At 34.2% G+C, this 23,559-nt stretch overlaps 8 non-coding genes and 2 pseudogenes across 8 annotated transcripts; all 10 read left to right on the top strand.

The window, feature by feature from the left end:
* The first annotated feature begins 1,064 nt into the window (after nt 1-1,064).
* Nucleotides 1,065-1,138, top strand: LOC136377893 (small nucleolar RNA SNORD113/SNORD114 family). Its single transcript, XR_010746505.1, has one exon. It is a non-coding gene; the product is annotated as a small nucleolar RNA SNORD113/SNORD114 family (small nucleolar RNA).
* Nucleotides 1,139-2,731: 1,593 nt separating this feature from the next.
* Nucleotides 2,732-2,805, top strand: LOC136377894 (small nucleolar RNA SNORD113/SNORD114 family). Its single transcript, XR_010746506.1, has one exon. It is a non-coding gene; the product is annotated as a small nucleolar RNA SNORD113/SNORD114 family (small nucleolar RNA).
* An 810-nt stretch (nt 2,806-3,615) lies between these two features.
* On the top strand, nt 3,616-3,690 carry LOC136377881 (small nucleolar RNA SNORD113/SNORD114 family). Its single transcript, XR_010746496.1, has one exon. It is a non-coding gene; the product is annotated as a small nucleolar RNA SNORD113/SNORD114 family (small nucleolar RNA).
* Nucleotides 3,691-4,586: 896 nt separating this feature from the next.
* LOC136377884 (small nucleolar RNA SNORD113/SNORD114 family) lies at nt 4,587-4,658 on the top strand. Its single transcript, XR_010746498.1, has one exon. It is a non-coding gene; the product is annotated as a small nucleolar RNA SNORD113/SNORD114 family (small nucleolar RNA).
* Nucleotides 4,659-6,382: 1,724 nt separating this feature from the next.
* Nucleotides 6,383-6,455, top strand: LOC136377885 (small nucleolar RNA SNORD113/SNORD114 family). The gene has a single exon (XR_010746499.1). It is a non-coding gene; the product is annotated as a small nucleolar RNA SNORD113/SNORD114 family (small nucleolar RNA).
* A 3,463-nt stretch (nt 6,456-9,918) lies between these two features.
* Nucleotides 9,919-9,994, top strand: LOC136377897 (small nucleolar RNA SNORD113/SNORD114 family). Its single transcript, XR_010746509.1, has one exon. It is a non-coding gene; the product is annotated as a small nucleolar RNA SNORD113/SNORD114 family (small nucleolar RNA).
* Nucleotides 9,995-13,127: 3,133 nt separating this feature from the next.
* Nucleotides 13,128-13,197, top strand: LOC136377883 (small nucleolar RNA SNORD113/SNORD114 family; annotated as a pseudogene).
* Nucleotides 13,198-14,674: 1,477 nt separating this feature from the next.
* Nucleotides 14,675-14,749, top strand: LOC136377886 (small nucleolar RNA SNORD113/SNORD114 family). The gene has a single exon (XR_010746500.1). It is a non-coding gene; the product is annotated as a small nucleolar RNA SNORD113/SNORD114 family (small nucleolar RNA).
* An 884-nt stretch (nt 14,750-15,633) lies between these two features.
* Nucleotides 15,634-15,704, top strand: LOC136377888 (small nucleolar RNA SNORD113/SNORD114 family; annotated as a pseudogene).
* Nucleotides 15,705-20,456: 4,752 nt separating this feature from the next.
* On the top strand, nt 20,457-20,531 carry LOC136377882 (small nucleolar RNA SNORD113/SNORD114 family). Its single transcript, XR_010746497.1, has one exon. It is a non-coding gene; the product is annotated as a small nucleolar RNA SNORD113/SNORD114 family (small nucleolar RNA).
* The last annotated feature ends 3,028 nt before the right edge of the window (nt 20,532-23,559 follow it).

The raw sequence follows: 23,559 nt of genomic DNA, 5'->3' as shown, positions 1-23,559 counted from the left end.
TATATATATACTGTTATTAACATAAATGAATCCATGATAGAAACAATAAACAAGTATATAACTAAATAAACAACATTGAAACCTTATCAACTGTGAATACATATGGTGAGGCAAGAAATACTATTAATAGAAACTGCAGAAACTGATATTAAGAAGTAAATGGACTAAACGCATTCTCTTTTTTCTAAGGAGTCATATCATTATATTTATGCTTATGTGTGTATAAACTATGAAATGTAATAAATTCCTTATGACTAAGTAAATGAAATAAGGGAGGGGGAGGACCAATTTAGAGAAGGTTTCAAGTTTTTCATCCTCTGCTCTGTTCTGTACTCCTCAGAACGGACCACTCAAGTGGACTGAAATATCGTCTGTGGTCACGTGCTGTATGGCTGTCTCTTTTTCTAGTGCACATAGAGACCAGTGTGAGTAATACATTGGAAAAAGTTCATGTTTTTGAGAGTTTCTTTTCTCAAATATTCACTGTATAGTTAAGAGTATGTGAAATATAATCCAAGACCCCAACAATCATGAGCGGTAAATATGGAATTGGTGTAAAGCATTGTCTCTATCAATCCATATATGAAACATTGATGATAATTAGTAAGAGTTATATCAATGTGGCAAATGATATATGCAGATATAAAATATTTCTCTTATTCTTGTTTTTTTATGAATCATACAGTTTTAAAAATTAATATTAGTGAATCAATGAATTAATGAGCTTATGCAGATGAGTATGATGAAAAAGATTAATTAAAAAGATTAATTAAAATACTGAAGTTCACTAAATGATTGTCTTATATTGGGTCATTTGTTTAAAGGTATTCATTGGATTACTTAAAAAGTATTAAACATGAAAAAGTTAACTAAGGCTCAATCATAAATATGGTATAAAAACATTATGTTGATTAACCAATAATGTGTAACATTTAAGTGTGAGAGCTATATTCGAGGATCTTGTCCTTGGATTTTGTGAATCATGTGTTCATTTAATTATTATTAATAAATTTGATTTGTTTGATACAAATGTAGAAAGAAATAAAGAAAAAGAGACCCAAACCCGAACCAGTGGCAATAATGGTGGTGTATGAGTCATGATTGATGAATAATATATATCTACAATTCTAAGGTTCAACACAAAACATAATTAGATCCTTCTTTTGGAAATGGTCCTGTAGACTGATATTAGAAATATGCTAAGATCATTTTCTTACCTTAGATTTATCGATTTATATTTGTTATTAATTGATGAATGGTAGAACTCTTAAGGAAATACAGTAGTAGACCCCTCCCCCACCCATGATTTAACTTTTTGTGGTATTGGTACCCATGGGTAACCGTGGTCCACAAATGACAAATTTCCCCAGTCATCAACATTGTTGGCTCCAGACATGCAGCCATTGACATCGTCATTGCTGAATGATCCTGAATCCCCTGAAGTAGGTGATCCTCCTTCTGAATTATTGTCCGAAGGTCAGAAGTAGCCTAACACGATGTCACAGTGCTTGCGTCATTCACCTAACTTTGTCTCATCACGGATGTGCTGTATTATCATCTGACATCATCACAAGAAGTATGAGAATAGTACAAAACGATATTTTGAGAGACCACATTCACGTAACTTTTATTACAGTGTATTGTTAAAATTGTTCTTTCATAATTAGTTACTGTTAACTTCTTACTGTGCCTAATTTATAAATTAAACTTTATCATAGATAACGTTTGTATAGGAAAACACATAGCATATATAGGGTGTGGTTTCAGGCCTCCTCTGTGGGTCTTGAGCAATATTCCTTGCAGATAAAGGAGGAATAAATAGTATTTATTTATTAAAAAATAAAGTGAAACATGGTCTAGCTGTCAATATATGTGGTGAGGCAAGAATTATTACTATAAATTGAAACTACTGAATTCAATTACTAAAAATTAAAAACACTAATGCACCTTAAATTTAATTAAAAAAGAAAAGAAAAAAGATGAATCAAGAGTGTCACCTTTCCCCTAAGGATCATAGAGACTGATAAGTAAGACTCGATTTCATTCTCCAGGTCAGTTTCAAATTTGAGATTGTTCCTCCATTTTGATAAGAGGAAAGTAATCTACATGGTGAAAATTAATAAACACCTAAGTGACTTAACAAATGACGTGTGGAAAAGCAGGGGCCGTTCAGACAAGGTCTCAGTTTTGTTTTTTCCACCATCAGCTCTGCTCTGTACTCTTCGGGATTGAAGAGTTCTTAAGCAGTCACCACCTCTGTGGTTGCCTCTACGTCTTAGGTGCATAAAGACTGGTGTGAATCTTAAAGTGCTTGTCTTCATTTGATAGGTGTCTTTTTTTTTTTTAATGGATATTTGCTGTATTATAAAAGTGTGACTATAATTCAAAAGACCAACCGTGGCCAACGATAAATGTAGCATTATTGTCAAGCATCGTACTTACTGATCTGTTTATGATAGATTAAGGATAATTAATATTTCAATGTGATAAAGGATTCTATGGATAAATATAGATTACTCAAATTTCTTATCTTTTATTTATTTAATCTTTTGTGGACTGTGGGGTTTTAAAAATTAATACTAGTCTCTGAACCTGTGTACCCTGATTGATCAATGTCACCCCATTAAAATTAATAAAAAATTTTTAAAAAAGAAAAAAATTAATACTAGTGAATTAAAGAATTAACTAATGAAATAATGTGCAAGAGGATGGAGAAAAAGAGGTCAAAACCTGCACTGGTGATGAAGGCTTCTGTCATAGGAGCCGTGATGATGAGTATTACGTGTCTGGAACTCTGAGGTCCAACACAAAAAGTAATATCGTTTGTTGCCTCTGCTTTTGGTGACCAATAGATGGATTTTAGGAAGATAAAGGAACGGTCTTCTTAGTTTTCATGGAACTGGAATCTTTGACTCTCAGTGGATCAATCTTAGAACCAATGTACAAATATAAAACAGCAGAGATGAAGAGCCTATGTGAGGCAGGAAAAACTATTCAAATGTATTGAAAAGACTGAATTTCTCTACAAAAAAATAAATGGTCCCAGTGCCTTACCTCTTAGAGACCTTGTCCTTCTGGGTCACTAGCAAGTCTGATATTCAGAGTATCCCACATTACTATATTGTCAGTGATCAACTAAATGCAAGGTGATGATATCTCAGTCTTTTTTTGTCATCTCCTCTGCTTTTTACTTCCCAGAACAAAAACATCTGGAGGGGTTTAAGCATCTCTTGTGTCCAGGAGGTCCGTGTGGGAGCACAAAGGCCAGTGTGAGTAGATAAAGTTCTTGTCATGGTTGGGGGGGGGGTGTTTAGGGTATTGCTGTAGTCATTTAAAAAGTACTCAGTAGAAGAAGAGACCCTACCAGGGTCCAGTGACTAAGTTGTAAATGTATGAAGCATTCTGTTGCCTGATCTGTCTTTGGAATATTGAAGGTGATTAATGGAAGGGGTAAAATCGGTGAGGCATTGGTCCTAAAGAAGGGTGATAGCATTCCCAAAGGCTCTTGTCCTCTCATTTTTGTGACTCACAGATGTGTTTAATTACTAAGTAGTAGAGTGATGAATTAATGTATAAATAAATGTAGGTGAGAATGAGGAACAAGACACCCAAACCTGGACCAATGATAATGACTGGTGGCGTATGAGTAATATATGATGATTGCTTTGTGTCTGGAAGTCTGAGGTCCAAAACAAAACAAAATTTCATCTGTTTCTTGTCCTGCAAATGATCCTATGGATCGATGTTAGGAATAGGCAAGGAGACTGTTCTTGTAGTTTTGGATTCATGGATTTCTAGTATATTACTATTAATATAAATGAATCAATGATAGAACAAGGATGAAGCCTTACAATCTGTGTGTGTGTGTGTGTGTGTGTATGAGATGAGGCAAGAAATACTATTAATATAACTGAAGAAACTGATATTAAAGAAATAAATGGACTGAGGGCGTTACCTCTTTTTCTAAGGATGATACAGACATCGGCACTGATAAAGTCATACTGAGTTTTGTAAACCTGTGTTAGTCTTGAGTTGAGGCTGTTAATTTTTTAATATATGTATTTATATCTTGTATGTATAATAAATACCTAAATAACTGGAAAAATAAAATGAGAAGGAAAATGACTAATGGAGAAAAGGTTTCGATTTTTAATTATCTGCTCTGTCTTGTACTCCTCAGAATCAACACAGTCAAGCTGAGTTAAGTCTCTCCCATGGTAACAAGATCTATAGTTTCCTCTGTGTAAAGCTTAGAGATGAATGTGAGTAAAGGTTAAAGTTCTTGTATTTGTTTAAGCAGTTCTTTTAATAGGGTATTGCTAAAAGTGTGAAACATAATCTGAACACCAACAGTGGAAAATGATAAACGGGATATTATGAAGCATTACATTTTCTAAAGCTCATATAAAATATAATTAATGAAAGAGACAAAACAATATGGCAAATCATCCCATAGGCAGATGGGGACTATTTATTGCTTTCATTCTTTAGTTTTTTTGTTAATTATAGGGTTTTAAAAATTAATAAGTTGAGGAGTTAATTAATGAATTAGCGTACATGAGAATAAAGAAAAAGAGGCCACACCATGGACCAATGATGACTGGTGGTGGGGTATTAGTTATAAACGATGAATATGAAGTGTCTGAACTGAGGTCCATTAAAGAGAGAAACACTGTCTAGTGCCTCTGTTGGAAGTGACCCAGTAGATGTTAGGAAGAGAGAAAGGGCCATTTTTTGTTGTTGTTCATTTTCATGAATTTTGATTCTACTGTAATAAACAGCTCCAAAAAATCAATGTATAAGTGTGAATAAGTTAAAGTGAAGAGGGTGAGACCCTAAAGAAATATCTACATTTATTGACAATACTGCCCTTCCTTAAGAAAAATAGAAACGGCTCAAGTGTCTTCCCTTTTTGGGTAAGAACGATACGGAGTGTCCACGAAGGTTCAAGTGCTTGTGCTTGGTCTGTGTCAAGTGTGGTTGTTTGGTCTGGGCAGAGAAAATTAATGCATATACACTGTGCCCCCGGGTGAGTGACTGAATGAAAGGTGAGAGGCGTGCATCCGTAGATTGTCTCTCAATCTTGCTGTCGGCACCTCTGCTCGTATCCCTCAGGACGGATACGCATGAGCCGAGGAAGCCCTTGGCTGGGACCGGGAGCTCTGCTGGTCGTCCCTTTGCACAGGTGCATGTGAGTACCAGTCAAAGTCTTCTCTGTCATGTTGAAAAACAGTACTAACCATATTTTAAAACTAGTCATATTCCCAGCATCAATAATGAAGTTGACATGAAACTTGATGTCAGTTGATAGATATTTGCCTCAATGAAGTTGACTAAAAAAAGAGGCGTATTTATTGATGTAAATGGTTCTCTAGATAGATATTAGAGTATGATTCACAGATATTTATTATTACTATTATTATTAATAGTGACTTAATGAAATGATCAGTAAACAGATACAGATGAGAATGAAGCAGATGCGTCCCAACCTATATCCTCATATACGTTGAATACTTATGTGTTTGGAACTCTGAGGTCTGACACAAAGAATTCTACTCCCTTCTCTATGTTGGACATGATTGTATAGACCGATGTCAGGGATATTCGAGGCTCTCATTCTTAGTTTTGTGTTCATAAATTTTATAAAATATTATTATAAAAAATAAATACAAAAACAAATAGAATGAAGGTGAAATATTGTTCATTGTTAAAATATATAAGTAAGGAAAATAATACTAATATGTATATTGCAATCAATATTAAGTGGACCAAGTGTATTACATCTTTGACTAAGAATGATATATTTAATGATAAGTAATAGTTACTGCTCTGAGTCACTTACAACTCAGATGTTTAATTTGTTAAGAGATAAACAAGTAAATATTACCGTTAATCAACAAATACTGGAAGGACTGAGAGAATGAAATGGGTGAGCCAGGGATCAGTGGAGAGTAAGTCTTGACTTTCCGTGTCCTGCACTCTGCTCTGTACTCCTCAGAATGGGAGCCTGCAAGCTGACAAAGCATCTTCACAGTCACGAGCTCTCTGGCTGCCTCGATGTTTTTGGAGCATGGAGGAGTCCCACGTGAGTAATAGTCAAAATTCTTGTCGTAGTTCCAGCGGTTTTTGTTTTAAGGGTATTCACTGTATCATCTAAAAAATGTGAAATATAATCAAATAAGGCCAACTCCATTCTGTTGATTAATGTATATGAAAAAATAAGATAATTAATAAGAGATTTATGGGAGAGTGTTTCTATATATACATTTAGGGATATTAAGGCTTTTCTTGAGTTTTTCAGAATAATAGAATCTAATAACTCTATTAAATAATGAGTGAATGACTCAGGAGACAATTCAGAAAAGATTGAAGAAGGACAAGATGGATCAATGGTGACTCCTGGTGGCGTATGAATCACGCACGACGAACATGTGTTTAGAACTCTTGAGGTCCAACACAAAAGAAGTTCGATCCACTGCTCTGTTTGAAAGGATCCTCTAGACAGATGTCAGGAAAATTCAGGGTTCTTGAGTTTCGTGTTCATGCATTGTGTATTCTATTTATAATTGGATCAGTGAAATAATAAAAAAATAACATAAATAAGCAATGATGCAGGTCATGAAGCATTGTCTAAATAGAAAAAGATATAGTGAGACAAAAACACTATTAATATATCCTGAAAACACTTCTACCCATTAGGAAATAAATGGTGCAGAGGTGTTACCTCTTTGGCGAAGGGATGTCTAGGTAGTGTTGAATAATAGGAAATATTCGTATTTTGTGTTTATGGCCAAGTTGCCATTATGTGTTTACTTTGGAGAATTTAAACATTTTCCCCAAATGGCTAGTTTCCTAAATGACATTCAGCAAATACAAGTATTAGTAAATGACTAAAGGTAAATGCCAGTATCAATAGGTATTAAACCTCAACCTTTTTCAGTCGTCTGCTGTGCTCTGTGCTCCTCAGAACAGATGCACTCGAGCTGATTTGGAGATTCTTCCATGATCACTTCATGATCCATCATTTCATGTATGTGTGAGAGCATGGAGGCCATGTGAGTAATATCAGTGTTCTTGTCTCAGTTTGGGTAGGTTAAGCCTGTTCACTCTTCTATTACTTAAAAGTGTGGAATATAATCAGTCACTGTCAACCGTGGCTGTAAAATTATAGTTAATACGAAGCATTACATTTGTTAATTCATATATGAAACACCGAGGTCATTTAATGAAAGGGATCAGTTGCCGAGGGAAATAATTCTATAGACAGATGGTAGAGATTAGTCCCTGCCAATCATGGATTAATGATAAAGAGGTTAAAATGAAGCCGGTGTGTCCTTTCATTCACATATTCAACACTGAGGTTGATTAGCAAAGCAGATCTAGGCTCTTTGCTCTGCAGAAAACGATTTTATGTCAAATGTTGAGGGATATTAGAGCTACTTTTACACAATTCATGGATGCATATGTATTATTAGAGAATGAATGATTTATTTCCTAGCGAAATTACAATAAATAGAGAACAAGAGGGTGAAACCTGAGGACTGGTGGCAGATGTGTCGTGGATGAAGAAGGCTTACCTGGAACTCGGAGGCTCAGTGCAAAACAGATTTGAAAGCTTATGAAATGTTAATGCAATAATAACTGTGCACATGTATAAGCAAATGAAGGAAAAATAGGGCCCAATGTGGAGGCACTGTGGCATATGTCATGAAACAACCATCACCAATGCATTTCCAAAGAACTAAAAGTTCATTAAAGATATAGAAAGGCTTTTATACCTTAGCATAAGGGACAGAGGGAGAGATGTGTATAAATGCCTATGTTGTTCATGTTCTGTGTGTCACAGATGTTTTTTTTTCTTTTATTAATAAATAAGAAATAGATAATATACTTTAATCAACTAACTACATTTAATAGAACAGAGCATGGACTAGTTTCAAAATGTGCCATATGACTGTTACGACCCATCCAGTTGGCTTCATTGTGCCCCACGGGTAATCAGTCCACAGTGAAAGTCAAATCATCATGTTGTGCACCTTAAAGATAGACAACTATATTTGTCAATTACTCCTCAGTTAAGTTGGTTAAAAAGTATATAGTTCTCTGATCCTCATGGTAGGGAACAACGGAACAGTTACTGGTCCACAGTATTACTGTCTTGGTTGTCAGCGTCACAAATTAATACCTAGGTTAATCATTTAATAAAGTAAAAGGGGACAGCACACCTGACCAGTGAGCGGGTATGTGTTGAAATATCACTCGTCAGCTCTGCTCATATTATGTCCCTACTGAGAAAAAAAAAATTTTGCTGTTCCCAGTTTGAGGAAGGAAAATTAGAGAGACATGATGGCATTTCTCTTCTGGGTTTCTGGGAAGTTAAATAATTTTCATTTTGTTTAAAAAATGAATAGTTTGTCCAGTTTTTTATGAATTATAGAGTGGATGAAAGGAACTTAAACACTAATAAATCGCCAGGTACATAAATAAAATCAAAGAAGACTAAATACAGATCTGTGATTGAGATAGGCTATGTCAACATGGTTTATGCAGTCATCAGTTTCAGTACAATTTTTGAAAAGTTTGTGGATGTTACATTCACTTTTAAAGCTACTTATTATTATTATTAGGTGTGTATCACAGTTTATAAACATTTCTCTGAGGGAAAAAATGAATCTAAGCTGTTAATTCAATGAAGTAATCCATTGGAAGATACTAGATAGAGACAGTGTTTAGATGCGGAGTGTGGGCAGTGGGGACAAGGCTGTTCTTTCTTATATCTTTAAAGAACATCTAAGTTCAATGTAAAAGAGCCGCGTAAGGATCTGTGATGTGAATGGAATGCATTCTGAACATGTCTTGTGATGAATTCCTTTTTGTATTACTGAAGTTCCTGTTAAGAAAAGATTTTGGTATCTTACACTTGCAGGAATAAGCCTTGAGCTAGATTTTAATAATTTCGAAGAATCTTAATTGGGTGTTTAAGGGATCCTAGGGATTTATTGCATTATTCTAAGGGAATAAATGAAACAAATCATTAGACAGATTAAAGAGATAGATAGCTGATGAGTAGATAGAAAAAGTAAAGCTGGCTAAATTAAGAAAAACCGTTGTGAGACAAGTTACTTTTTGTATGATTCTGAACCAGTGCCATGTAGTAAGAAGCCAACGTTCAATGGTGTGACCTTTTTGGGTCAGGGTATACATAGGGCAGTGGTCCTCAAACTTGAGTATCAGAATCCCCTAGAGGGTTGCTTAAAATATGGATTCCCTCCACTCCCCTCACTCCTCCCACCACCAACCTCAGCATGAATTATTTGGTAGGATTGGCATGGGGTCCAAGCATCTATGTTTAAACAGCATTTTGATATAGTCAGATATAGGTGATAGTAGTTAATGCCCTTCCTCTGGATCAGAGGTGGCTTCTAGGTTGTTTATTTTATTAAAGAAAACAAAGTAACGCCTATATTAATTAATATCTGAAAGGGGCAAAGCATAGTTCAGCAGAGAAAATATCTCATTATCTTAACGTCATCTTTATACTCCACAAAATGAGTGCACCAGAACTTAAGTATTCTGAAGTGGCCAAGATGTCTAGGCAACCTCTAGTTTAGACATACGGATTTAAAACGAGTAAATGGCTGTATACATGAATACAGTCAAACAAGAACAGGCTTGTACTAATAATGAGGAAGCCAAGTTTAGGATTAATTTGATTTAGTAGTGTTTAGGAGGTTTTTAAAAACATATCATCACTCAATATTTTATAGCTCTTTAAATTTCTATTTTAGGTTTTCCATAGATTTCCTTTATTGATAAAGGCATACTCTATTCTCACTATGAGGAAGGAGGCTGCAGGAGATGTGAGTACTGCCTCATTTTATATATAGGAAGGACATACAGATTATATACAGAAGGCTGTGGACCAATGATGTGAATGGAATGCATTCTGAATTATATTCTATGATCAAAATACCTATGACCTTCTGAGGTCCATTACAAAAAGGGATTTAAGTTTTTATATCTGTAGGAATGAGACTATGAGTAGATTTCAGTAATATTTAAGGGTTATGTCTCAGCCCTTGGTGATTCTGGGATATTAATTTTCTTATCGTAAGTGAATAAATGAGAGAATAAACAAATAGTGCAGAAGGATGAAAGCAAGAAGCAAGTCAAACTATGAAACTATGTGGGGAGGCACGAATTGTTATTAATGTAACATGGAACCACTGAAGTTCAGTCAACAAGAAATGGACCAAGGGATGGCATTTCTGGGTAGGAATGGCAAAGATGGCGATGTGGAGTAGTCTGTATTCTTTGAGTCAGTGATGATTTTGAGTGGCTCATTTATTTTAGAGAATAAGAAATAATCAGACTACAAAGCATGTACCTAGATGGCTATGAAAATGAAATGAGAACCGCATGGATTTATAGCAAGAATGTCTCCATGTTGTCTTATCTGTATTGCTTCTACTCAGAACGAATGCCCCAAGTTGATGCAGTGCTTCCGCTGGGGCCAAGAACTCTGTGTGAGGAGTGCGGCCTCCAATGTGAGTCCTGGTCAATGCTCCTGTCTTGATATGATGACTTGTTTAAGAACATTCACTGTCTAGTTAAAAAAAATGTGTTAAGTATAATCAAAGAAGTTAACCATGGCCCACTAGGGGGTTCGTGTAGGACATATGTTTCTCAGTGGGTTCGTGCAACACTAACATTGATTAATGAAAATCGGGGTTACAAGGGAAATTATCCTGTAGACATTTACCTGTATACATATAGTGGAAAACGAATAAATAGATGGATTATAGAAACTCAAAATTTTTATTTTGTTTTTTTGTGATTTGTGTGTATTTCTTTATTAATGAGTTAAACAATGAACAAAGGTAGATAATAATAGACACTGAAGTCCAGTCCTGGACCAACAGTGATCACGGGTGCTGTGGGGGGCATAGAAGCTGCACAGGTGTCTGGAACTCTGAGGTGCCACACCAGTGGGGTCTAATGCCTTCACCTGTATGGTGGGCACCTATGGGCAGATGGTGGGGATATAAAAGGATTTAATCTTGGTCTTTGAGATTGTGAACTTTGCAAATACTTTTATTAAAGATTTAGGCAGAATAAATAGACATATGTATAAATGAATAAAAATGATGAGAGCAAAGCTTTGTTCATTAATAAAATATGTAATAATAAAAATGAATATCATTGTAAGTAGGAGAGGTTAGAAAAGGGCCAAGTGTAGTATGTGTTTGATGAAGGCTAGCACACACACTGACAGGTCATCGCTGTTGCCCTCAGTCAGGCATTTGAAGTTAATCTTTTTTTAAGAGGAAGATAAATAAATATTACTGTAAATTAGTAAGTGTTCAGATGACTCTATAAATGAAGAGTGGATAATCTGGTACAATGGAGAAAATTTCTCAATCTTGTTTTGTTAAATATCATTTAGTTGAATTTTAAAAAATACATTCTGATTATTCTTTATGACCTATCCGGATAACCTGTTGTTTCACCTTTTTGTGCTGACCAGTCTCTGTGTGTGTATTTATGCACTTCTACCTTAACTCTTTTACTTCCTCTCTGTTGTTTTTTCCTTTTGTCCCCCTCCCTGGATTTACTTTGGATTAGCTATGTTTGTTAGTGCCCTAATTTAACTATTTTCTCCACTAATTAAAAATATATTCATTCTAATTCTATTCTGGCACAAGATCTCTTTAAATTTCAATGAGTGTATATACATTAAATTGTAAAGTTAAATCAGTGCCTTTCATTGTGCTTTCTGCTTATACTTTTCACAGTGAATGCACAACACTGATTTCAGCATCTGCTACGACAGACATTACGTTACCTTTGTGTTAGAAAAGAGACCTAGGTGAATCACACTTACTTATTTTACCTTGGTTTGGATGTTTTTTGTTTTGTTTTGTTTTTAAAAAGCATTCATGGTTCTATTATAAAATAATAAATATAATAAATAATTTAATGATGGATCAGTGACCTATGCTATGAAATATGTTGATTAGTTGGTAATGTGTACCACTGAGATCAATTAATGAAAAGGATATAAAGCTCTGTGATACAGAAACATTTGTTCAAGGGTTTTTCCTGTGATTTTATGAATCATGTATTTCTTTTTATTATCAGTGAATTAATGATTTAATAATTACAAACGTGAAGGAAAAGAGTCCCCCCGAATGGACCAGTGATGATGCCTCATGGCATAGGAGTCATCATCTACAGTGAACACTAGATGTCTATAACTCCCAAGACCACAAAGAGCAGAACCTAGTGCCTCTTCTGTTGTCAATGACCCCATTGCCAATGTTAGGAATATAAAAAGATCACATTCTTATTTTAAGTTAGTAGGCTGAGATATACGGTTATTAATGAATCAGCAATCAAACTATTAAGAATGTAATAAACAGCTAAAAAGAAGAGAGTACAACATTGTCTAGGTAGGAACATATGCAGTGAGACAGGACATATTTTAAATAAAATTAAAATCACACTTATTAAACAATAAACAGAGGAAGCATTTGCATTTTTAGACACTGATGGATAAGACTCAATATCATTGCTCTGGGTCTGTCTTAAGTTTAAGATTTTCTTTTTGTTAAGGGAACACAGGCTATGTTATTTAACATTATGACTGTCTAAAGCATAAGTAAAATGCAGAAAACAAGGATTAGTGGAGATAAAGTCTGAATTTTTTTGTCTTCTGCTCTGCTCTGTACTGTAGAATGGACGCTCCCAAACTGATTTAAGGATTCTTTCATGGTCACGAGCTCTCTAGTGGCATTCGTGTGTTAGGAGCATGGAGACCATGTGAGTAACAATCATAGTTCTGGTCTTAGTTTCAGTACTTTAAGGATTTCACAGTGTTATTGAAAACTGTGAAATACAATCAGTGAAATCCAAATAATAGTCCACCGAAAACCATGGGATTATTGTGAAACATTATAATGATTAATGTACATAGTAAAAATGGAAAATAATTAATGAGATATTAATTCTAAATTTATATTAAAGATGTCTAGATTCTCCATGGGTTTCTGTGGATAATTAAAACTATAATTACTGAATTATTAATTGATCAATAATCAGATATGAATGAAGAAAAGAGATGCAGTTGGATCAATGATGACATTTGGTGTCGTATGAGTCATATACGATGACTATATGTTGAACTCTGAGGTCTACTGCAAGTCGAATTTAGTTCCTGTTTGGAGTGATATCGTAGGCAAAGGTCAGGAATTATACAAAGACATGGGTATTGGTCATTCTGTGTATATTCTTTTTTCCTCCTATATTTGTAATTGTATCAATGAAATAACCAGTATAAAAATGTGTATATAATTCAAAATGAGGAATATGAAACCTTGTCCAATTATGAAAATGTGATTAGGCAACAATTGCTGTAATATAGTAATGTATTGCTATACATTGGAATGACTGAGATCCATTAGGAAAGAAATGGTGTAAGAGTATATAATCTTTTAGCTCAGGATGTTAAGACAGTGTTAAATGAAAAGTGGAATGAAAGGACCAGTGAACATAGCATCTCAATCTTTTGTGTCATCTTCTTTGTCTTGTACTTCTTAGAATGGTTGCATTTGAGCTGATTTCATCATCTTCCATGGTCACAAGCTCTGTGGTTGCCTCTCTCTCTACATTAAGAGGACAGAGATTAATGTGAGTAGCAGTAAGTTATTTTCTTGGTTTAACTGTTTTCTAAGATAATTCAGTGAATTATTAAAAAGTATAAAATATAATTAAATGAGGCAATGTATCTCAGTGATAGATATAGGTTATATGAACCATTATGCTGACTAATCTATGTATGGAAGCCTGAGATAATTAATGAAAGAGATCATTTGATGTGGTCTCTATGTACACATTAGGGACATACAAGCTCTTTCTGAGTTTTTGTGAATGATAACACTTAAAATTATTTGTGAATCAATGAATTAGTAAATATACAACTGCAGATGAGTGAAAGGAACTATAATGGATTGATATGCAGTAAGGGAAAAGTATAATATACTTCAGAATGGATATAAAAAGACCAAATTTATATCCCATCTATGACCAAGATTGTTACAGACAATGGAATGTAGTGTAGTCAGTGTTCACCTGACTCAGATGTAAGGTTTGTTTATTTTTAAGATAAAAACTTAAATATTTTCATAAGTTATTGCATGCCTAAGTGACTGTAAATGATGATGGATTTATGTACGCACCAGTGGAGAAGAGAGTCTCAACCTCTGTGTCATCTTCTCTTTTTGAGGATCTGCAGAACACATGCTCGAGTTATTTCATCTTGTGTCGTGATTACGATTGTCATGCTCTCTTTCTCTAGGTGAGTGATGGTCGCAATTTTGTTTTGGTTTGGGTCATTTGTTTACGTGTATTTATGGTATTATTAAAAATTGATAAGTAATTACAAAGCCAGCTATAGCCTATGGGGTAAATATAACATAAAACGTTAATTAATTTAATATGTAACATTGATATAGATTAATGAAAGACATCTAACTTAGGTTGGCAAAGATTCTATAGCAGAAATTAGGGATATTCAAAGCACACCTTATTCTTTAGTGTCTTGAAATTATATATTTATTATTTTTAATGGATTAGTGATTTAGTTGATACAGATGAAGAAAAATTGGGCCCTTAATGGACCAGTGATAACAACTGATGGAGGATAAGTCAGCGACAGTGAATAGTTTGTGTCTGGATATCTGAGGTCCAACAGTAATAGTCTATTCCACCTATTGTATTTGATCCAGTAAGCAGATGTTAGAATGATTCAAAGATTATGTCCTTATTTTGAGTTTATGGGTTAAGATTTGTTATAAATAGATCAATGGTGGAATCAGTAAAGATATATAAATACTAGGTAAAGAAAAAAGGGTGAAGTATTATTTAACTATGAACATATGGTGAGGCAAGAAATAATGAAATTAAAAATGCCTATGTCCATTAAGAAATAAACAGAACAAGAGTGTTATTAGCTCCTTGGCTCATGTAGACATAGATAAGAAAGAGTCATTTATTTTTCCAGGGGCAGTGTCAGTGTCGAGGTTGTTACTTTGCTTAAGAGAAAAATACATTTACGTCATGGAAAATTTATAAATACCTAAATGAGTAAGTGAAATGTCGAAAACAAGGATTAATGGAGATCAGGTCTTAACTTTTTTTTATCATGAACTGTGCTCTGTACTTCTCAGAATGGTCACCCTCGAGCTGAGTAAGCTTTTCCCATGGTGTAAGCCCTGTGATTGCATCTCTGTTGGAAACACAGAGAATAATGTGAGTAACGGTCAAAAATCTTGTCTTGGTTTCAACCATATTTTTAAAGGATATTTACTGTATTTTATAAAAGTGCCATACAGAGTCAAAATTTGTGAACTACAGCCCAGTTACAACTATTGAATTAATGAGATGTTATATTGATTACTACATACGTGAAATTTAAGATAATTAAGAAAGAAAAACATTTATGTGAGAGTCATTCTATGTACAGATTAAGGATATCATGGTTCTTCTTGGGTTTTGTGAATAATAGAATTTTAAATTATTATTAGTAAATTAAATCAGTTAATAAACAATGTTGAATGAAGAAAAAGACAACATTGGATCAATGATGACTGTTGGTGTTGTATGAGTCATATACTGTGACTATGTGTCTGGAACTCAAAGTCCAACACAAAAGAAATCTAGTATATTTTTATAATTGGGCCAATGAGATAAAAAACAAACATGAACTAAAGATAAAGGTGTTAAAATATTATTTAATTATAAAAATATGTGGTTAGGCAAGGAGTAGTATTAATGTATATTTACCACACTGACATTGATAAGAGATTGTGTAATACAAGGTCATTATTGTTTGACCAAGGGTGAAATAGATATTGATAAGTAGTAGTAGTCAGTGTTCCTGTTAATTATATAAATCATTGTTCATTTAGGAAGGTGGAATGCAGTGACCAATGACATAATGTCTTAACCTTTTTTTATTATCTCTTCTGTCTTATACTTCTTCATCCCTTGGTCACATTTGGGTGGTTTCAGCATTGTCCTTGGTCAGGAGTTCTATGTTTGCGTCTATGTTAAAAGCATGGAGACCAACGTTAGTAATAGCCAAAATTGTTTACTTCAAGTTTTGGTTGTTTTAAAAAGGTTTCATTGCATTATTAAAAGTAAGATATAAAAACAAAGATCATAATGGTGACCAGGTAATAAATTAAGGCTTAATATGAAGCATTATATCAATTAATTTATATAGGAAAATAATTAATTTAATTAAATTAATAAAACATTTACAGTGAGTAGGAAGTAGTTCTATAGGGAAGTGTCATGAATATACAATAGTCATATTCTTGTATGACTTTCATAGATGTAGACTTGTTATTAATGATGGAACCATTAAGCAAATTTAAATAAGTATTTAAAAAATAAGAAGGTGAGGCATTATCCAACTTTTAAAGTGTATGGTGATGCCTCTTAAGAGATAAATGGATATAGGTCTCACCTCTTTGACTGAAGTCATTAATACTCTGATAAGGAAGAGTCAGTTTTGTTATTCTTGGTATTGAAAATTGAGTTTTCCTTTTGTAAGATAAATATATATATTTAAAGAAAAATGAATCAATACTGAATATATGAAATATGGGAAGCAGCTATCAGTAGTGATTAGGTCTAATTTTTAAAAAAATCAATTTCTGTTCTGTATTCCTGAGAATAGAATCAGCTTGAGCTAATTGAAGCATCTTCCATGGTCATGATCTATGTGGTTTCCTCCATATGAGAAGAAGTCACAGGTTAATGTGAGTAATAGTGAAAATTCTTTTCTTGGTTTAAAAAGATAATTCACTGTATTATTAGAAAATCTAAAATATAATTAAAGAATTCAACTGCATCTCAGTGATAAGTATAAATATGAAATATTTGAACTATTATATTGATTAATCCAGTGGAATACTGAGGATAATTACTGAAAGGGTTACATTCATGTGAGAAAAATCTCTGTACAGAATAAGGATATAAAGGATATAAACCCTTCTAGGGTTTACTATTATCAGTGTTTAGGGATGATTAGTAGTAGGTTCATGATTTAATCAATACACTTATAGAAATGACTGAAGAAAAAGAGAAACGATATCGAATCGATGATGATTGTGTTGGATATCAGTTCCAACTCTGATTCTAACTCTGATGTCCAACACAAAAGAAATTTAGTCCCATAAAGAGATCCTTTAGACACATGTCAGGAATATATAAGGGTCTTGTTTTTGGTCCTAGACTTTATATATTTTCATTCTATCATTATAATTAGGGAAGTGTGAGACTTTATACATTTATTAGTAAATAAAGATCAATGAGGTCCAACAGAAAAAATGGGGTCTTTCTCTTTATGCATTCTCATTCCTTATTATAATTAGAACAATGATTTACCATTGAAGAAATAGATAAAAATAAAGCTGAATGGTAGTTATGTTGTCCAATTTAAAACATATGTGGGGAAGCAGTAAATTTTGTTAATACAATTTGAAAATAGTGAAGTCCAAAGAGAAATAAATGACACAGGAATGTAACCTATCTTAAGCGAAGGATGATTTATACAATGTTTATGTTCTGGGTCAGTGGAAAGGTCAAAGTAGTTTGTTTTTATAAAAGACAATGACGTAAATATAATCCTATAATAAATGCCCAAATGCCTCCATGAAAGATGTAAGATTAGGATCAATGGAAGGAAGTCTCTGTTTTCATAATCTGCTCTGCTCTCTACTCCTCAGAATGGATGCACTCAAGCTGATTGTAACATTCTTCCATGGTCCCGAGCTCTCTGGTTGTACCTATGACTGAGCATGGAGACCATGTGAGTAATAGTTAAACTTACTGTCTTAGTTTGAATGGTTTATTTGAAGGTATTCACTGTATTATTCAGAAATATTAAATGCAGTCAAAGAAGGTGAAAACAGGTCAATGTTAAATATCTGATTGATAGAAGCATTTTATTGACTAACCCATAAATGTCACAGTGAGGTCAGCTAATAAAAGAGATTTAGTCTCTGTGGAAATGATTCTACAGATTGATGGTAGGGGGATGTCAAAGGATCTTACTCTCCATTTTTAAGTTAACGTTTATTTCTTTATTAATGACTCAATAAACAAATGTTTATGAGAATAAAAAGAAAGGACAATCATGGTCCACCCTGATGACTGGTGGGCAGTGAATTCTGTGTCTGGAGGTCTGAGATCCACACAGAAATTAGCTAGTTCATTCTCCTCGTGTCCAAGGATCCCATTACAGATGTTGTTCTTTGGGTTCATGGTTTTAAAAATATTTACAAAGTATCATTGGCAGAAAAAGTAATAAATGTATAAATGTATATCCTTTGATAAATATATAGCAAGGTAGTAAGATATTAATATCCATTAGAATGAATAATAAATGCACCAAGTATGTTATGTCTCTACCTAAGGTTGAGAAAAACAATGAAATGCAATAGTCTATTATGGGCTGAGTCAGTTACAGGTTTGAAGTTTATTAAATTGGAAATAAATACTGTAAATATTATCATGAATGTTGAAAACTATGAATCACTGAAGATTTTTATCAACTTCTCCACTTGGTCTCTTTAGAACAGGAATCAAGTTAATTTTCGTCCACTGCTGTGACCAAGATTGTTATGTCGCCTTCGTATTAGGAAAGAGACTAATGTGAGTAAAAGTCAAGGTCTTGTGTATGTTTGGGTCATTGTTTAAGAATATTTAGGGTATTACTAAAATTAATAAATATTATCAGAAAGGTACGTATTGCCCAATAAAAAATATAATACAAAACATGATCTTGATTAATTGATGTAACATTGGGATTGACTAATGGAAGACATACAACTTATGTTGGCAGTCTACAGATAGAAGTTAAGAATATAATATTTACACACACACACACACACACACACAGAAAGATAAAAGCAGAAATATCTAAATCTCGAGTCTGTGAAATGTGGTCAGCAAGGATTGACGTCGATTAGGCCTTAAGTTTCTGGACCCCTTGCTCTGCTCTGCAGCCCTCAGCTTAGACATGCTCCCGCCCCTTCCGCGGCCCCAGCTCACGAGCTCTCCGGTTGTCTCTGTGTAACAGGAGGGTGGAGATTAATGGGAGGGGATGATAGTCGAAATTTTATTTTCTTTGTTAAGTGTTTTTTTTTTTAAGGCAATTCACTGCATTATTAAAAATTATAAAATATAATTAAAGAAGGAATGTATCTCAGTGATAAATATGAGATATATGAATCATTATATTGATTAATCCCTGTATGAAAAACAGAACAATTAATCAAAGAGATACATTGATGTGAAAATAATATGTGTGCAGATTAGGGCCGTAATAACTCTTCTTGGTTTTGGTGAATCACAGATATTATCAGTTAATTAGAGATTTAATCAATAGACAATTAAGAAGGAAGAAAGCGCAGGATATTAGCGCGACAACTGTGATGGCACGTGTGTTTATAGGAGGACAGCATGGCTGTAACTCTGACGTCCACACGGAAGGACTCTAGTCCGCACTAGTGATTTGAAGAGATCCTCATGTCAAGAATATTTGAAGGTCTTCTTTTTGGTCTTAGTGTTCATACATTCCCTTTCTATTATTATAATTGGATAAGTGAGAGAATCTATAGACAAATACATAAATAAAATTAATGTAGGGAAGTACGGTTTAATTATAAAGGTATGTAACTATGCCATAAATAGTATTTGCTATATTGTGATAACTCAGATATTCAGTTAAAAGTAAATGGCACATGACTATAACTCGACAGTTAAGGATGACGTAAAAGGTGTAAGCCACTGGGCCAATGGCAAGTTCAACCTTGTTTGTTTTCCTGAGATTAAAAAAAAGTACATACCAAGTTGGTGACTGCCTAAATGCTTTGCTAAATTGAAGATGAAAAGCAATGATGAGAGGAGAGAATGCCTCACTTACTTCTCTGTCATCTTCTCTGCCCTTAATTCTTCAGAATGGACACATTCAACCTGCTTTCCGGGATCTTCCTTGACGGGGAGCAGCGGCCACAGGACTGCGTCTGCGCTGTAGAAGCCTGGAGACCATGTGAGTAATAATGGAGATCTTTTTTTCTGGGATCTTGTCTAAGGATAGTCACAGTATTAATAAAAAGTATGAAATATAACCAAAGAAGGTGAACTGTATTCTAGTAACAATTACAGCCATTAATACGAAGTATTGTTTTGATCAATACCTATACGAGACACTGAGCATAATTAATAATGGGGATTTTGTTGTGAGAATGATCCTAGTTGCGTAATAAAAACGTTAAGGTCTTGTTTTTTTTTTTTTTTTTAATAGTAGGTTTTTAAATAATTAATGAACTTGAATGAATTAATCAGTAGACAGTGTAGAGATGAGCAAAGACAAAGTGGTTTTCTGGATCAATGATGATTCCTGCCGGCGTTTGAGTCACAGATGATGACTACTATGTGCCTGAAACTCTGAGGTCCGACCCAGAAAAGGTGGTGTCTTCCTCTTCATGCAAAGCGTTTCTCATGTTAGTATCACGTGCTCTGCTCTGTACTTCTCAGAATGGCGGGACTCCGGCTGACGTAAGAAGCTTCCATGGGCACGAGCTCTCGGGTCGCACCGGTGTTGTGGGAGCATGGAGACCCACGTGAGTCAGTGTCAATATTGTAGCTTGAGCGGCTTGTTTAAGGGTATTCACTGTATTATTCAAAATGTTAAATACAACTAAAGAAGGAAAAATACCGTAATATTAAGTATTATTGATCTGAAACATTCTGTTGATTAATGTGTCTATGTAACCTTGAGGTCAGTTTTTGAAACAGCTAGTCAAAGGCCTTGTCTGGGTTCCGCTGATTCTTTGTCGGGTGGTATTCAACACATTACTGAAAAGTTCCTTATATACTGTAGCACATTAATAACTACTGAATTGATATGAAACATAAAAATGTGGGATGTTTAAAGAAAGATATATTGATGAGAAAATAATTCTATATACAGAATAGGGATTTCAGGGCCATTCTTGGCTTTTCGTGAATAAGTGGGTTTTAAAATTATTATTGGTGAATTAATAATTTTTTAAATAAAAACTGTAGACATGAATAAAGAAAAGTATAGATTGGATCAGTGCTGACTATGGGTGTTACATGAGGGAACTGGTGTTCTAGCTGCCGAGTTGAGAGAGTGGTTCATGGTCGTTTCACAGCCACATCTAAAACTTGTTTAAGTTAAATTCTGAAGGGCCACTCACGGGCCAATGATGTAAGTGGAATGCATCTGAATAGAAATTATGATCAATCATTTGAATCACTGAGGTCCACTGCAAAAAGAGAATTAGAATATGACATTTTGGGGCATGATCTCAGGAAGTTTTGAATTTAATTGAGATAGTTACTTTATCTTATTAGTGAATAGATGAATGGATCAGTAAAAATGTATTTATAAGTAAAGAAAAGTGGTTAAAACATGGGTCAAATTTGAGGATATTGGCTATATTATTAATTCAGTTCCAAAAAACATTGGTCCATTATGAAAAAAAATGAAAGTTGCTACTCCTTTGTGGAAGAAGTAGCTAGTAGAGGTATTTAATAGTCAAGGCTCAGCTCTTAGTTTGCTGTGGGTTCCTAGATGTTTGGTTTGTGAAGGAAAACAAAAGTTAAAATTAAACAAATAGTGAGTGAAATTAATCAGTGCAAAGTACAAACCGAAGATGAGAATATTTCCTTTATTTTTATATTTGTTTTGTATCCCAGAGTGGCTGCACCGTGGCCATTTCCTCCCTCACTGTTTAGTGATGAAGATCTTGACTTTACGTATGTTGCCAAGGAGAGCATAGATCGGGGTAAGAAATAAGTTTTTATTCTTGGTTTGGTCATTTTGTTTATGGATTCTGACTATAGTTATCAAAAAGAACAAATAGCCTGTACAGTCACAAAGTCAAATCAAGGAAGACCACTTGGCATGGACCAATGATAAGAATTTATATTTATGAGGCTTATTGTTGACTCATTTTGTAAAACCAAGGTCCGTTAGAAAAACAGGTGTAGGCTACCACCTTTTAGATTAAGAAGTTACAGACACATTCTAGTCTTGATCAAAGATCTTATTCTTGGATAGGTATGTGTTTCTTTCTTTTATAAAACAAATAAGTAAATGTACTAGTAAAATTACTGTACCCACTGATGGTCGATACAGTATTTATGAAACAAGAATTTATTTAACTTGGGGTGAAGTATTATACCATTCTTTGTAAGAAGTACATAGAGAAATTTAAATAATAGTTAAATTGTTTCCAGTTGTTTGGATATAGATTCTCTGCTGTTAACTTTTGGAAACAAGCAACTAACCGATATAATAAACAATGAATACTTCACATATAAAGAAAATTAAAATGACCAAGAGTTTTCCAATGATAAAATTTTACAAAATGAGAATTATGATCAACTCAATTTTGCTTCTCTGAGATCCACTTAACCAAAAAAATATTCAATTTGCTACCTCTGTGTATAATGAGGACAGAGATAGATGTTAAAACATTGTTTTTGTTCTGGTATTTTGGTGAGTTTATGGATGTTGTTGTTACAATTATTATTGTAGTTATTATTTAGTAAGTAAATTTATGAAGAACTAAATCATACAAGGCAAAATCATGGACCAGTGATGAAAATCGGTTTTAAAACAAGGATTATAGTTATTGTAGGTCTCCACGATTGACACTTATGATACAAAACATTTGTTCTTTTTTATAAGTTTTTCTAATAGTGCATAGTCTATAGCACCACTCTGTATGTTGTACTGAAATGATTTGGATATTTTTATGCTCTTCTTACCTGGGTTAATATTCCCCCCTATCTTGGACAGAAAAACTAGTGACCTGATTTATTTGGGATGAAGGCAGGAGGCCTTTATATCCCCTATTTAAATTTTTTATGGCTCTTTGTTATCTGAGAGGCTGCTAGAATAACTGATACTAAGGTATTAATTTTGGTTCAACAGGCGTTGACTGAATCCATGTAAGGCTAGATGTTAGCAGTGGCATTCATAGCTGAATCCCACCAGTTCCAGCCATTGAGGAGCTCTTTGGGATTAGTGGGAGACCTACTTATAAACGTAACAACTCAATCTAGTAGGGTAAGTAGGTGGGCATTCCAGAAGCACAGAAGATGGGCCCTCAGCTTCATCGTAGTTACCCAGACTCTTTATGGGACAGATGATGCCTTAGCCAGTGACAAGCTCACGAGGTTACAAGCTTCACGAAGTCAGGAGCCATACTTGTCTTCCCCTGGTGCCTTGCATGTGGAACATGTGTCATAAACATCCATTGAATGAGTGGTTGAATGAAATCAAGAATGAATGAAGCGGTGAGCTGGTTGAAGGAATGAGTCTCTGAGTACAAACAAGGGAGTGAGAAAAGTGAATGAAAGTGTGAAGGAGCGCACCAAGGGGTGAGTGGATGATCCGCAGGGAGCCAAGTAACAAATTCACTGAGCTGCATGCGTACACGAGGCATCAGT

Source organism: Saccopteryx leptura, chromosome 6 (assembly GCF_036850995.1).
Source record: "Saccopteryx leptura isolate mSacLep1 chromosome 6, mSacLep1_pri_phased_curated, whole genome shotgun sequence".
Lineage (NCBI taxonomy): Eukaryota > Metazoa > Chordata > Mammalia > Chiroptera > Emballonuridae > Saccopteryx > Saccopteryx leptura.
Note: the sequence above shows the minus strand (reverse complement) of the source record. Positions and strands in the feature narration are given on the sequence as shown.